The sequence below is a fragment of the Ranitomeya imitator genome, chromosome 5 (assembly GCF_032444005.1).
Source record: "Ranitomeya imitator isolate aRanImi1 chromosome 5, aRanImi1.pri, whole genome shotgun sequence".
NCBI classification, from domain to species: domain Eukaryota; kingdom Metazoa; phylum Chordata; class Amphibia; order Anura; family Dendrobatidae; genus Ranitomeya; species Ranitomeya imitator.
The window spans coordinates 134,353,941-134,369,248 of NC_091286.1; the positions used below are offsets into that span (position 1 = coordinate 134,353,941).

At 49.0% G+C, this 15,308-nt stretch overlaps 1 protein-coding gene across 1 annotated transcript in view; it reads right to left on the minus strand.

Annotated features, from left to right (window-relative positions):
- ZBTB2 (zinc finger and BTB domain containing 2) overlaps nt 1-14,108 on the minus strand; it is a 31,709-nt gene extending 17,601 nt beyond the window's left edge. The window contains exon 1 of the mRNA XM_069769170.1: nt 13,569-14,108. The gene's annotated coding sequence lies outside the window, so the exon portion shown is untranslated. The remainder of the gene's footprint in view (nt 1-13,568) is intronic.
- Nucleotides 14,109-15,308: the final 1,200 nt, after the last annotated feature.

Genomic DNA, 15,308 nt, shown 5'->3' on the forward strand with positions numbered 1-15,308 from the left:
TTGATTTGCGCCTTTTTTTGAAGATTGTGTTATTTTTTATTTATTTTTACCTTTTGTGGGCAGATTTAGCATTTCAGATGTTTAAGGGTATGTGCACACGTACAATGGTCCACTGCAGATTTTTTTGCAGCGGATTTGATAAATCCGCAGGGCAAAAACGCTGCGCTTTTCCTGCGGATTTACCGTGGTTTTTGTGAGGATTCCACTGCGGTTTTACACCTGCTGTTTTCTATTATGGAGCAGGTGTAAAACCGCTGTGGATTCTGCACAAAGAATTGACATGCTGCGGAATGTAAACAGCTGCGTTTCCGCACGTTTTTTTCCGCAGCATGGGCACAGCGTTTTCAGTTTCCCAAAGGTTTACATTGTACTGTAAACTCATGGGAAACTGCTGTGGATCTGCAGCAAAATCCGCATCGTGTGCACAGAGCCTTAGCCTGATCAATTTGCGACTTTAACGGTATGTGCACACAATGCGGAAAACGCTGCGGATCCGCAGCAGTTTCCCATGAGTTTACATTACAATGTAAACCTATGGGAAACAAAAAATGCTGTGCACACGCTGCGGAAAAAAACGCGCGGAAATGCAGCGGTTTACATTCCGCAGCATGTCACTTCTTTCTGCGGATTCCGCAGCAGTTTTACAGCTGCTCCAATAGAAAACTGCAGTTGTAAAACCACAGTGAAATCCACAGAAAAAACGCCGTAAATCTGCAGCAAAAAAGCAGCGTTTTTGCCCTGCAGATTTATCAAACCCGCTGCGGAAAAATCCAGTGGACCATTATACGTGTGCACAGCCTAAAAAGTTGCAAAATTTGGGACAACTTCATTCCAATACCTAGTGTATTTTTGAGTATGCAAAAATTTTAGTACAACACCAAAAAAAAAAATAGTTCACCATGGTTGCAAAAAAATAAAAAATAAATCAACACGGAAAAAGAGCCTATTTTATTTTACTTGGGGCCAAATTTATGAATTTGGACAAAAAAAAAACAAAACAAAAAAACAACGCAACTAATACCTCAAAACGAAGAAAAAAGGGATGCGACTTAATCTACAAATAATAAATCAGGGCCCAAGTGTTTTGTCACATTGTGCCCGATTCATCAAAGCTTTCATGCCAAAATTGTGGAGTAAAAGTTTTGAGACGTAGCTAAATTTAGGTGCAACTCTTGAGTTTTGTGTAAATTTTTGGATTGTTGGCATCTTCATGCGTGCGCCTCTTCGTGAATCAGGAGCATCTGACTTCAGCATAGTGCTTCAATTGAGACTGGCAATGAATCTGGTCCATTGTCTTTAATAATCAAGTTTGCAAAATTGGGCAAGCACCTTAAAACTATCAACTGGATGAGGAGCAGATTAGAGCCAGGTTCAGAGAGGAATGTGAAAACATAGGGGGTGATTGATTAAGACTGGCGTACCACACACCCGTCATAATGAAGCGCTTGCTGGAGTACACCGTGACTGACCCGATATATAATGTGGTGTTTAATGAATCAGGCACGTCTGATACCCAGCATGTGCCACTGGTGTACATTTCTGGAGTACCTTTAATGGCGTCATTTATAAACTGAATGTGTGTGACCATGCCCTGTTCATGCTACGCCCATATTGCTGTAGTTGGTGGGGACTGCGGTGTAAATGCTAAAGGCTGCAATATTTTTGCGCAACTGAAACTGCGATTTATTAAAGGCGTTTCCAGATTTCTGGCATGAACAACTAATCAACCGACCCCATAGGTTTTCAACCAGGAAAATATTTTTTTTTTTCTCGCCACTCTATGGTGTTTGGAGTGTCAGTTTGTATGGCATCCAATTATTTACATCTACGTTTACAGAAAAACGGTAAGAAACCTATGTAATCTATACAATGGATCCGTTAAAACTATTGCCATGTGGATGGTGTCAGTATAGCACTGGGGGTTTTTAAAGCACTTAATTGAGTTTTATTTTTGAGTGGGTGAGCCTGATTTGAAAAATTTTAAAAACTAGTATATTCTATGTTTTTTCAATTTGATTTTTTTTTTTTTTTTTTTTAAAGTTACATACTGTATGTACAAAAGCAAACAAAAAAAACAGACACGCTTATCTGAATTATTCTGGACATTCAATTAAGGGGCAATTACACTACAAGGTAATCCTTAATGAGCAGTGTTAACCACTGGTTTCACAATTATCTTGCCATGTAAACAGGCTGCCGATCACTCAGTGAAGGAACAAAATGCTGGTTCATCGGGTGAAGCATAAAAGATCATCCATGGTTCTAGATGGTGCACAGTGTTGTGTAAACAGGAAATATGCCAGTGTCTGTGCTCTGATCTACAGTGTGCATCGTTTTCTTTGGTCTGCCTGTATAAACGTTTACCAATCGTATCGTGCCACTGGTCGGTGTGTGTGCTATTGGTTTTGCACGTGGGACAGCATTAGATAGAACATACTCCCATCTGAACAGGGCCCAACACTTTACACAAGGACTCTGCAGTGAATGTCATGTTTCGCATTACTAGGAATAAAATGTACTGAGAATCTGCAGCACAGAAGGTGGTAAATTGGTTCAGAAATCTGCAGTATGCCCTCAATCTGCAACGTGTGTGTGAATAGGATTTCCCGATCCCAGTCACATGTACTAGGCCGGGTTCAGATGGCCATAATTCATGAACCTTATACGGACCACAACGCCTGGAGTGACCATGGGTCTTATGACGCTCTTAGTTTGCTTCAGGAAACCGCGGTTATTCCAGGCATTGTGGCCCATAATATACAGCAGTCTGAACCTGGTCTTACACTTTGCCAAGGACTGGCTGTGTATAACCAGCACCAAAAATTCACAGCAACCAAATATGGCCAATTTTTATCATTCTGAAAATTTGTATGACATCTATAACAAAAAATACTATTCCATAACAAAATATCAAGATGATGGTTAAAACTGACATCCCAAGGCTATGTTCCCATGATGAGCTTTTGGTGCGGTTTTGACACTGCGGGTTTTTGCGGTGTTGAGAATGCAGCGCCCTACTGTTACAGCAAAGTGAATGAGATTTTGTAGAAGTCTCCTGCCCACTGTGCTTCCTTTTAACACTGCATAAGCTCACCCGTGGTGCGTTTTTCTAATTAACAGCATGTCAATTTTCCCCATATACTTACATTACGTGCGTATATCCGCAGCAAAAAAAGCTCATGCGTTTTTAGTGCATTTCCGAGGCAGAAGCGCATCAAAGATGCATGTAATCTGCTAAGTATATCAATGTTGTCAAAGAAAAAAACAGGAAGTATCAAACACAAAGCAACTTTATTTAAGGCATGACAACAGATAAATACAGCGTCAGAAACACAAGTAACTAAATTGTCCTTCAAACCACACATCCAAGCTCTTTCCACCTCCTGTCGCCTCCAGCTCAAAAATATCTCCAGGATCCGTCCTTTCCTCAACCCCCATCTACTAAAATGCTTGTGCACGCCCTCATCATCTCCCGCCTTGACTACTGCAACATCCTTTTCTGTGGCCTCCCTGCTAGCACCCTTGCACCTCTCCAGTCCATCCTTAAAGGTACACTGTCACCTGAGTTTGGAGGGAACAATCTTCAGCCATGGAGGCGGGGTTTTTGATTCACCCTTTCCGACAGAGAATGAACTTCAATCCAATATTGCAGCCAGCATGCAGCCAGCGGGTAAGGAAAGGGTGAATCAAAAACCCCAAAACCCCGCCTCCATGGCTGAAGATTGTTCCCTCCAAATTCAGGTGACAGTGTCCCTTTAACTCTGCTGCCCGACTAATCCATCTCTCTCCTCGCTACTCCTCCGCTTCCTCCCTCTGCAAATCTCTTCACTGGCTCCCATTCCCTCAGCGTATCCAGTTCAAATTACTAACACTGACCTACAAAGCCATCCACAACCTGTCTCCTCCATATATCTCTGAACTAATCTCCCGATATCTTCCCTCACGTAATCTCCGGTCCTCCCAAGACCTCCTTCTCTCCTCCACATTTATTCGCTCCTCATCCAATCGCCTCCAAGACTTCTCCCGAATATCCCCCATCCTCTGGAACTCTCTGCCCCAACACGTCCGACTATCAACCACAGTCAGATCCTTCAGACGGAACCTGAAAACTCATCTCTTCATGAAAGCCTACAGCCTGCACTGACACCGCTTCATCACTATCGAAGCTACCGCCTCACCAACACCGGAGCTCCTGCAACCCTCAACCTACTGTCTCCTCCCCCATAATCCTGTAGAATGTAAGCCCGCAAGGGCAGGGTCCTCGCCCCTCTGTATCAGTTCGTCATTGTTAGTTTGTTTACTGTATGTGATATCTGTAACTTGTATGTAACCCCTTCTCATGTACAGCACCATGGAATCAATGGTGCTATATAAATAAATAATAATAATAAAATAAAAAGGTGTGGAAATGGTGCAGAAAATCTGCATCAAAAACACACCAAAAGCTCATCATGGGAACTTGAATGGTCAAATACCGTATATACTCGAGTATAAGCCGAGATTTTCAGCCCAAATTTTTGGGCTGAAAGTGCCCCCCTCGGCTTATACTCGAGTCACGGTAGCGGTGGGGTCGGCAGGTGAGGGGGTGAGGGCGCTGAGGTATACTTACCTAGTCCCAGCGATCCTCGCGCTGTCCCTGCCGTCCCACGGGCTTCGGCGCTGCAGTTTCTTCCTCTCTTCAGCGGTCACGTGGGACCGCTCATTACAGAAATGAATAAGCGGCTCCACCTCCCATAGGGGCGGAGCCGCTTATTCATTTCTCTAATCAGCGGTGCCGGTGACCGCTGATAGAGAAAGAAGCTGCGGCACCGAAGACAGGAGGGGACAGCGCGAGGATCGCCAGGACTAGGTAAGTATAGCATATTCACCTGTCCTCGTTCCAGCCGCCGGGCGCCGATCCATCTTCCCGGCCGGCGCCTCCATCTTCCCGGCGTCTCTGCTCTCTGACTGTTCAGGCAGAGGGCGCGATGACGCATACAGTGTGCGCGGCGCCCTCTGCCTGATCAGTCAGAGCAGAGACGCCGGGAAGATGGAGGCGCCGGAACGAGACGCCGGGAGCTGCAATCAAGGGAGGTGAGTATGTGTTTTTTTTTCTTTATTGCGGCAGCGGCGGCACAAATTTATGTGGAACATCTATGGGGCACAGTGAACGGTGCAGAGCACCGTATATGGCACAGCACAGCTATGGGGCACAGTGAACGGTGCAGAGCACCGTATATGGCACAGCACAGCTATGGGGCACAGTGAACGGTGCAGAGCACCGTATATGGCACAGCACAGCTATGGGGCACAGTGAACGGTGCAGAGCACCGTATATGGCACAGCACAGCTATGGGGCACAGTGAACGGTGCAGAGCACCGTATATGGCACAGCACAGCTATGGGGCACAGTGAACGGTGCAGAGCACCGTATATGGCACAGCACAGCTATGGGGCACAGTGAACGGTGCAGAGCACCGTATATGGCACAGCACAGCTATGTATGGGGCACAGTGAACGGTGCAGAGCACCGTATATGGCACAGCACAGCTATGTATGGGGCACAGTGAACGGTGCAGAGCACCGTATATGGCACAGCACAGCTATGGGGCACAGTGAACGGTGCAGAGCACCGTATATGGCACAGCTATGGGGCACAGTGAACGGTGCAGAGCACCGTATATGGCACATCTATGGGGCACAATGAACGGTGCAGAGCACTATATGGTTCACACCTATGGGGAAATATGAACGGTGCAGAGCACTATATGGCACAGCTATGGGGAAATAATGATCTATTTTTATTTTTGAAATTCACCGGTAAATGCTGCATTTCCACCCTAGGCTTATACTCGAGTCAATAAGTTTTCCCAGTTTTTTGTGGCAAAATTAGGGGGGTCGGCTTATACTCGGGTCGGCTTATACTCGAGTATATACGGTAGGTAACCCATTATTTACTCCAAGTACAAACTTCTCTAGACAACTTTTATCAGTTGAAAAATGGAGATGCACTGAATATCTGGTTATTAGGAGTTGTCCATGGGATTGTATAAGACATAAGTGTGACTTTCATAGGAACCTCACAAACATAAGAGGTTAAGACCTGCTATGAAACGCTTGTGACTGTGGGAGATCACTTCCTGCACACAGCAGACGTCCTGTCACCCACACCCAGATATAAGTAGCTGAAGAAAATCAAGTGTCTAATGACCCATTTATACCGGCCGACGTCGGGTCAGTGCGAGTGTCGCACTATATTCGGAGCCGATTTACTGGCACATTTGCACAGACGACGAACAATGATGAGGACAGAATGATCATTACAGGGCTATTTTCATCATTTTTTAATAAAGTGTGCCAGTATAGATATTTGATGAATCCTCACAGTTTAGCAGCGATTACCCTCTAGTAATGAAGAACCCCCTCAGCCATATTCACCCTCTATTGTCATTGTAACCTTCCTACTGTAAGGGTACCGTCACACAGTGGCATTTTGATCGCTACGACGGCACGATTTGTGACGTTCCAGCGATATATCCGTGACGTTCCAGCGATCTCGCTGTGTCTGACATGCTCCTGCGATCAGGGACCCCGCTGAGAATCGTACGTCGTAGCAGATCATTTGAAACTTTCTTTCGTCGTCTAATGTCCCGCTGTGGCGGCATGATCGAATGGTGTAACAAAGGTGTGCATGATATTGTATACGATGTGCGCATAGTAACCAAAGGCTTCTACATCGCACATACGTCATGAAATTATCGCTCTAGCGTCGTACATTGCAAAGTGTGACAGCAGTCTACGACGCTGGAGCGATATGGTTACGATGCTGGAGCGTCACGGATCGTGCCGTCGTAGCGATCAAAATGCCACTGTGTGACGGTACCCTAACTCTAATGGCCTAGGTCAATCATGCCCAGTGTACGCATCCTAATCTATTGCTGCACGGTCCCTCAGAACAGAGCGCTCTTCCAGTGATTCCTGGAGCCACGCATGGGTGATTAGAGCCAGCAGCGCTACACAGAGGAACTCTCACCGACTGCTGGTGCAACCATGTTGTGTATGGTACCAGCAACAACTCTGCTGCAATAACACTCAGCTCAAAGCACAGCAAAACCTATGGGGGAGATTAAGGTTATGAAAAACTAAAATATACGGCTGTTTGTGATATATATATATATATATACACACACACACACACACACGAGAGCAGAGGGAGGGGTACTGCAGCGAAATGTAGTTTTAGCAAAGAATAAGGGTGTTTTCATGTTTAGTGAACCCCTGCCCTTCCAGCTCGCAGGACGACCCCCCCTGCCCTTCCAGCTCACAGGACGACCCCCCTGCCCTTCCAGCTCGCAGGACGACCCCCCCTGCCCTTCCAGCGCACAGGACGACCCCCCCTTGCCCTTCCAGCTCGCAGGATGACACCCCCCCTGCCCTTCCAGCTCGCAGGACGACCCCCCCCCCCCCCCCGTCCTCCCAGCTCGCAGGACTACCCAGGGCTGTGGAGTCGGAGTCGTGGAGTTGGAGTTAGTTTTGGTCGGAGTCGGTAGAAATGTACCGACTCGAGCTTTCAAAAAAATGTATTAATATTTCATAATTGAACTTTCATATGAATTTTATAAATGTTACTCAAATATATATGTACTATCAAACTATGAACAACAGTGATAAGCAGTTCTGCTGGAGATTTCTTAAGGTACCGTCACACATAACGATATCGTTGCTTTTTGTGACGTAGCAACGATATAGTTAACGAAATCGTTATGTGTGACAGCGACCAACGATCAGGCCCCTGCTGGGAGATCGTTGGTCGCTGGGGAAAGTCCAGCACTTTATTTTGTCGCTGGATCTCCCGCTGACATCGCTGAATCGGCGTGTGTGACGCCGATTCAGCGATGTCTTCACTGGTAACCAGGGTAAATATCGGGTTACTAAGTGCAGGGCCGCGCTTAGTAACCTGATGTTTACCCTGGTTACCGTTGTAAATGTAAAAAAACAAACACTACATACTTACATTTCGGTGTCTGGTCCCCCGCCGTCAGCTTCCCGCACTGACTGGTGAGCGCCGTCCAGCCGTAAAGCACAGCGGTGACGTCGCCGCTGTACTTTACGGCCGGCGCTCAGTCAGTGCGGGAAGCTGAAGGCGAGGGACATGACCAGACACCGGGAATATAAGTATGTAGTGTTTGTTTTTTTACATTTACAACGGTAACCAGGGTAAACATCGGGTTACTAAGCGCAGCCCTGCGCTTAGTAACCCGATGTTTACCCGGGGACTTCGGGATCGTTGGTCGCTGGAGAGCTGTCTGACAGCTCTCCAGCGACCAAACAGCGACGCTGCAGCGATCGACATCGGTACCTTTACTTCTTGTGTGTCACTGTTCTCCACTGCCCTTATCTAATCTTATACTTGGTTAACCTCATGCTGCCCCAACCCCCCTACTTACAATGTATGAAACTGAAAGTGAAAATGTGTTGCAAATTCTTAGTAGTAAAGCTCCTCCTCTAGACTAGATGTTTGGTGTGCGTCTTCCAAGCATCCAACAGCGGCTACTCAGAAGAGGAAGACTGTAAGAAGTATTATCCTTTCAACAAACTTTGCATCAGTTAACTGTGAGTACATGAGGAATAACCGTATTACTGACCACTATATCAGTTGTACGACCTGGCAATAATTTTGTACAATTGTTTTTAGGAAAAACAATTGTCATTTGGATTGTGAATGCAGAATTAAAAACCTGAGAATGTCAAAGAAGCGTCACATTAAATCAGCTGTATTTGAACATTTCACCATCACTCAAGATAGAAAACATTATGTCTGTCAGTGTATGACAAATGATCCAGACGAAAACAAATGCTGTGAAGCCAAGATCAGTGCATATTCAGGCAAAGATAAAAATGCTCCTACCAGAGCTTCTAATCTAAAGAGACATTTTCAGCGCTTTCATCCAGAAGTACTGAAAGCAGTGGATGAGAAAGACTGCATCCAAACCAATGAACCAGTGCCCAGCTTTTCCAGCCAAACAGAGGAGCAGAGAACTTTGCAGCCATCAGTTGCAAGATATTTTGTCAGTGACAAAGTTACTGTGACAATGACAGTAGATACATTTAAAAAACAGATCATAGAGCTTGTTGTAAAGGATAGTGTGCCTATTTCATTATTTTCACGACCAGCTTTTATGTGTCTGAATGGGGAAATGGCCCGCAAGCTTGGTGTTTCTCTGGAGAGAGAGAGTATTAGAAAGTTAGTAATCGAAGAAGCTTTTAAACAAAAGGAAGAACTTAAAAAAAACTCTCAAGGGACGCTTTCTGTTTCTTAAAATGGATGCCTGCACACATCACAGCGTGAACTATTTTGCCATCAAAGTCCGATTTGTTTGTGACAAAAATGAAATAGTTACCAAGACACTGGCAGTAAAAGACACCAAAGCTCATCACACCATGAGTGTCTCCAGGTCTTGGTGGAAAAGGTTCTGCAAGAAAATGAACTTAAAAAAGAGCAAGTTCTTTCAGTCGTAACTGACAATGCTTTAAATATAAGTACTATTAAGCTAATGAATGAGTGTAATGATGGTGACCAGCAGCTAGAAGAACATTCTGGGTCCACAGACACCGAAATGTTTGAAATGGAGGAACACAGTATTGTAACGGAGGAGAAAACGGAAGTTGCTTCAGATGAACAGCAACATGACAGTTTAGATGATCTTGTTGAAACTGTGTCAAAACGTTCTTTCACGCATCACATGCGCTATGTTGTGCATATGCTACAGCGGCTATAAGAGACAGTCTGCAAGAAGGACATGCTGCTGCACTGATGGGCAAGGTGAGAAAATTGGCTACTGTTGCCAGAACCCCTAAAGTTGACTCAATTTTGAAGAGACGTGCTGGAAAAGGGGCAATTATTGATCAAGCCACACGATGGGGCAGTACTTACCGGTACTTAATGATTCAGCGCTTGGTTGAACTGAAAACCTTTCTTGTAGACATGGCTAACCCTCAACTGACGCTAAATGAAAGTCAGTGGAATCAGGTGACTGAGCTGGAAAAATCGCTAGAGCACCCATTTACAGTGACTAAAAAATTACAAGCAGGGGACTTAACTCCAGGTGTTTTCTTAAAGGAGTGGAAGAACCTGATGTTTCGCCTGTCCCAAAGAGGAGGGTTAATTGCAAGTGGCATTGCTACATCAATGAAACGGAGAGAGGAGCTACTATTACAAAATAACATTCTTTTGGCAGCTGTTTATGTAGACCCAATGCATCGGATTCTTCTAGATGATCAACAGCTAACTAAAGGAAAAGAAGCTCTGTTTGAAATAGCAGTAAGGTTGAAAGGGTTGGAGAACAGTCAGGAGGAACAAGAAGAATTTGGTCATCCTGCCACATCTTCACCCTCATCAACTGATGAAGAATTTAATTTTGAAAAATATTTGGATCACAAGGACCGTGCAAAGCGTTCCCGCATAGAAGAGTCATCCCCATCAAAGAACACAGCCAGAACATTACAGCAGAATTTTCATGTGCACTAAAAGAAATTGAGAAATTTGACCGTTCATCAAAAATAACAAACAAGCGATTCCTCTGTGTCCTGACATTGTCAGAGATGTTGCCCGAGTGGTTACTGCTTTGCCACCAACCCAAGATAGTGTAGAGAGGTTGTTCTCTGCTCTCAAAATAATTAGATCAGATTTGAGGGCATCCATGAAGGAGGATCTGATGCAATACTTTTTCTGAGGACAAATTTATAGATTTCTTCTTATTAACTGCACAACAGTGTTTATTGCATATTTACTTACAAAAGTTTAGAAAAGTTTATAAAAGTTATTTGCTATATTCTAATTGTATTCTAATAAATATAGTTTTTGCTCTAAGTGATCTGATTACTTATATGATGGTGAGAAACTGAATAAGCAAGATGTTAGTATCTGACAACAGTAAATTTATTGTTACGAATTGGCCATTTATGAAGGAGTCGGAACCTGATAAAATCCAGGAGTCGCAACTGTGGCTTACCGACTCCACAGCCCTGGGACTACCCCTGCCCTTCTAGCTCGCAGGACGACCCCCCCCCTGCCCTTCTTCTAGCTCGCAGGACGACCCCCCCTGCCCTTCTTCTAGCTCGCAGGACGACCCCCCCTGCCCTTCTTCTAGCTCGCAGGACGACCCCCCCTGCCCTTCTTCTAGCTCGCAGGACGACCCCCCCTGCCCTTCTTCTAGCTCGCAGGACGACCCCCCCTGCCCTTCTTCTAGCTCGCAGGACGACCCCCCCTGCCCTTCTTCTAGCTCGCAGGACGACCCCCCCTGCCCTTCTTCTAGCTCGCAGAGCGACCCCCCTGCCCTTCTTCTAGCTCGCAGGACGACCCCCCTGCCCTGCCAGCTCGCAGGACGACCCCCCTGCCCTTCTTCTAGCTCGCAGGACGACCCCCCTGCCCTGCCAGCTCGCAGGACGACCCCCCTGCCCTTCTTCTAGCTCGCAGGACGACCCCCCTGCCCTTCTTCTAGCTCGCAGGACGACCCCCCTGCCCTTCTTCTAGCTCGCAGGACGACCCCCCTGCCCTTCTTCTAGCTCGCAGGACGACCCCCCTGCCCTTCTTCTAGCTCGCAGGATGACCCCCCTGCCCTTCTTCTAGCTCGCAGGACGACCCCCCTGCCCTTCTTCTAGCTCGCAGGACGACCCCCCTGCCCTTCTTCTAGCTCGCAGGACGACCCCCCTGCCCTTCTTCTAGCTCGCAGGACGACCCCCCTGCCCTTCTTCTAGCTCGCAGGACGACCCCCCTGCCCTTCTTCTAGCTAGCAGGACGACCCCCCTGCCCTTCTTCTAGCTCGCAGGACGACCCCCCTGCCCTTCTTCTAGCTCGCAGGACGACCCCCCTGCCCTGCCAGCTCGCAGGACGACCCCCCTGCCCTTCTTCCAGCTCGCAGGACGACCCCCCTGCCCTTCTTCTAGCTCGCAGGACGACCCCCCTGCCCTGCCAGCTCGCAGGACGACCCCCCTGCCCTTCTTCTAGCTCGCAGGACGACCCCCCTGCCCTGCCAGCTCGCAGGACGACCCCCCTGCCCTTCTTCTAGCTCGCAGGACGACCCCCCTGCCCTTCTTCTAGCTCGCAGGACGACCCCCCTGCCCTTCTTCTAGCTCGCAGGACGACCCCCCTGCCCTTCTTCTAGCTCGCAGGACGACCCCCCCTGCCCTGCCAGCTCGCAGGACGACCCCCCTGCCCTGCCAGCTCGCAGGACGACCCCCCTGCCCTTCTTCTAGCTCGCAGGACGACCCCCCTGCCCTTCTTCTAGCTCGCAGGACGACCCCCCTGCCCTGCCAGCTCGCAGGACGACCCCCCTGCCCTGCCAGCTCGCAGGACGACCCCCCTGCCCTTCTTCTAGCTCGCAGGACGACCCCCCTGCCCTTCTTCTAGCTCGCAGGACGACCCCCCTGCCCTGCCAGCTCGCAGGACGACCCCCCTGCCCTTCTTCTAGCTCGCAGGACGACCCCCCTGCCCTTCTTCTAGCTCGCAGGACGACCCCCCTGCCCTTCTTCTAGCTCGCAGGACGACCCCCCTGCCCTTCTTCTAGCTCGCAGGACGACCCCCCTGCCCTTCTTCTAGCTCGCAGGACGACCCCCCTGCCCTTCTTCTAGCTCGCAGGACGACCCCCCCTGCCCTTCTAGCTCGCAGGACGACCCCCCTGCCCTGCCAGCTCGCAGGACGACCCCCCTGCCCTTCTTCTAGCTCGCAGGACGACCCCCCTGCCCTTCTTCTAGCTCGCAGGACGACCCCCCTGCCCTTCTTCTAGCTCGCAGGACGACCCCCCTGCCCTTCTTCTAGCTCGCAGGACGACCCCCCTGCCCTTCTTCTAGCTCGCAGGACGACCCCCCTGCCCTTCTTCTAGCTCGCAGGCTGACGCACGCCGATTCCTTTTCACTGAAGAGATTGGAACGCACAACTCTGGCGCGGAGGACGAAACCACTGCCGCCTTGAGGGGGGTGTTAGGTCAGAAGGTGTATATTTATGGGTGATGCTGCTGTTTTGCCTCCTGCTCCTCGGCACTTCCTGGCAGTGTGCACGTTGTATGAGCGTGTGCACTGCAGCGGCCACCAGAGAACACGCTGCCCTACCCGACCGGATACGCCGAGTGGTGAGGCCAGAGGCCGGGGGCGGAGCCAAGAGGCGCAGTAACTTCCGCGCAGCTGGAGAAGCCTCTGAGGGGGAAGGGGAGACTACCATAACGAACAAAGATGGCTCCGGCTGGGGCTGTCGCCTGAGCGGTGGGAGAGGAGGCGGGGTGTGGAGGAGGACGCGCTGCTCACATACATGGCGGCGGCAGCACTGCGGAGGGGGATGGGAGGCTGCGGCCGCCGCTGGCTCTTTGTCCGGCCGCCACCTCACGGCTCTCGGCCCACAGCCGTCGGTTCACGTTGTAGCCCGGTGCCGCGGACATACGTGCGGCTGTACCCGCGGCACCGACCACCGAGTGCGCGCAGCCGAGGCCCTGCCAGGCCCGTCCTACCCCGTGCATGGCACAGCGGCGGCCGCGTTGGCCATCACCGGCCCCGAGCCGCTCGTCACACGTGGTGCCCGCCGCCCGCGATGCGCTCACCTCTGCCGTGCGTGTGCTGCGGATCCCAGAGCCCGTGCTCGGTGCCTGCTGCCTCCTCCTGCGGCGTCTTCTCTTCCTCTACGAGAGGCGGGCGGTAATAGAGGGAAAAAAAACTGTCGGTGCTTTCCTGTCCGGTTACGTTAAGGTCACATGACCGGCAGCGGGGGGCAGTCGTGCAGAGAGGCTTGTACAGCTCTCCCGCCGGGAGTGTGAGGCGAGGCCCCCTCCCCCTCTCTGTGTGTAATGTCTCGTTTCCTCTGGCGAGGGAGGCAGCCCACAGCACGGCCCCGCCACCGCCGCCATGTCGGTCTCCTCCCGCCGAGCCTCATGGTTCAGGCCTCTGCAGAGGAGAGTGCAGCACACGCGGCTGCCGCCTTCTGTATTGGCCTGTGACAGAGTTTCATGGCTGAACGTGGCCAACCACAACCAGGGTCACGTCAAAAAAATAATTGTGGAATAATAAAGACAACCAATACGATAATGGCAGAAGAGCCGGAGTGTACAGCCCCCAGCTGTGCCGCACATCAGCCCGCACGTGTGCTGCGTACACCGGGGAGCTGCGGCTGGTTATACGGAGGAATAAACACAGTGATGTGTGGGGTGGAATAAACACCAGTGATGTGTATGGTGGAATAAACACCAGTGATGTGTGTGTGGTGGAATAAACAGTGATGTGTGTGTGGTGGAATAAACACCAGTGATGTGTGTGTGTGGTGGAATAAACAGTGATGTGTGTATGGTGGAATAAACACCAGTGATGTGTGTGTGTGGTGGAATAAACAGTAATGTGTGTATGGTGGAATAAACACCAGTGATGTGTGTGTGGTGGAATAAACACCAGTGATGTGTGTGTGGTGGAATAAACAGTGATGTGTGTGTGGTGGAATAAACACCAGTGATGTGTGTGTGGTGGAATAAACAGTAATGTGTGTGTGGTGGAATAAACACCAGTGATGTGTGTGTGGTGGAATAAACAGTAATGTGTGTGTGGTGGAATAAACACCAGTGATGTGTGTGTGGTGGAATAAACAGTGATGTGTGTGTGGTGGAATAAACACCAGTGATGTGTGTGTGGTGGAATAAACAGTGATGTGTGTGTGGTGGAATAAACACCAGTGATGTGTGTGTGGTGGAATAAACAGTAATGTGTGTGTGGTGGAATAAACACCAGTGATGTGTGTGTGGTGGAATAAACAGTGATGTGTGTGTGGTGGAATAAACACCAGTGATGTGTGTGTGTGGTGGAATAAACAGTGATGTGTGTGTGGTGGAATAAACACCAGTGATGTGTGTGTGGTGGAATAAACACCAGTGATGTGTGTATGGTGGAATAAACACCAGTGATGTGTGTGTGTGGTGGAATAAACAGTGATGTATGTGTGGTGGAATAGACACCAGTGATGTGTGTATGGTGGAATAAACACCAGTGATGTGTGTGCGTGGTGGAATAAACAGTGATGTGTGTGTGGTGGAATAAACACCAGTGATGTGTGTGGTGGAATAAACACCAGTGATGTGTGTATGGTGGAATAAACACCAGTGACGTGTGTGTGTGGTGGAATAAACACCAGTGACGTGTGTGTGTGGTGGAATAAACACTAGTGATGTGTGTGTGTGGTGGAATAAACACTAGTGATGTGTGGTGGCATAAACACTAGTGATGTGTGTGTGGTGGAATAAACACCAGTGATGTGTGTGGTGCAATAAACAGTGATGTGTGTGTGGTGGAATAAACACCAG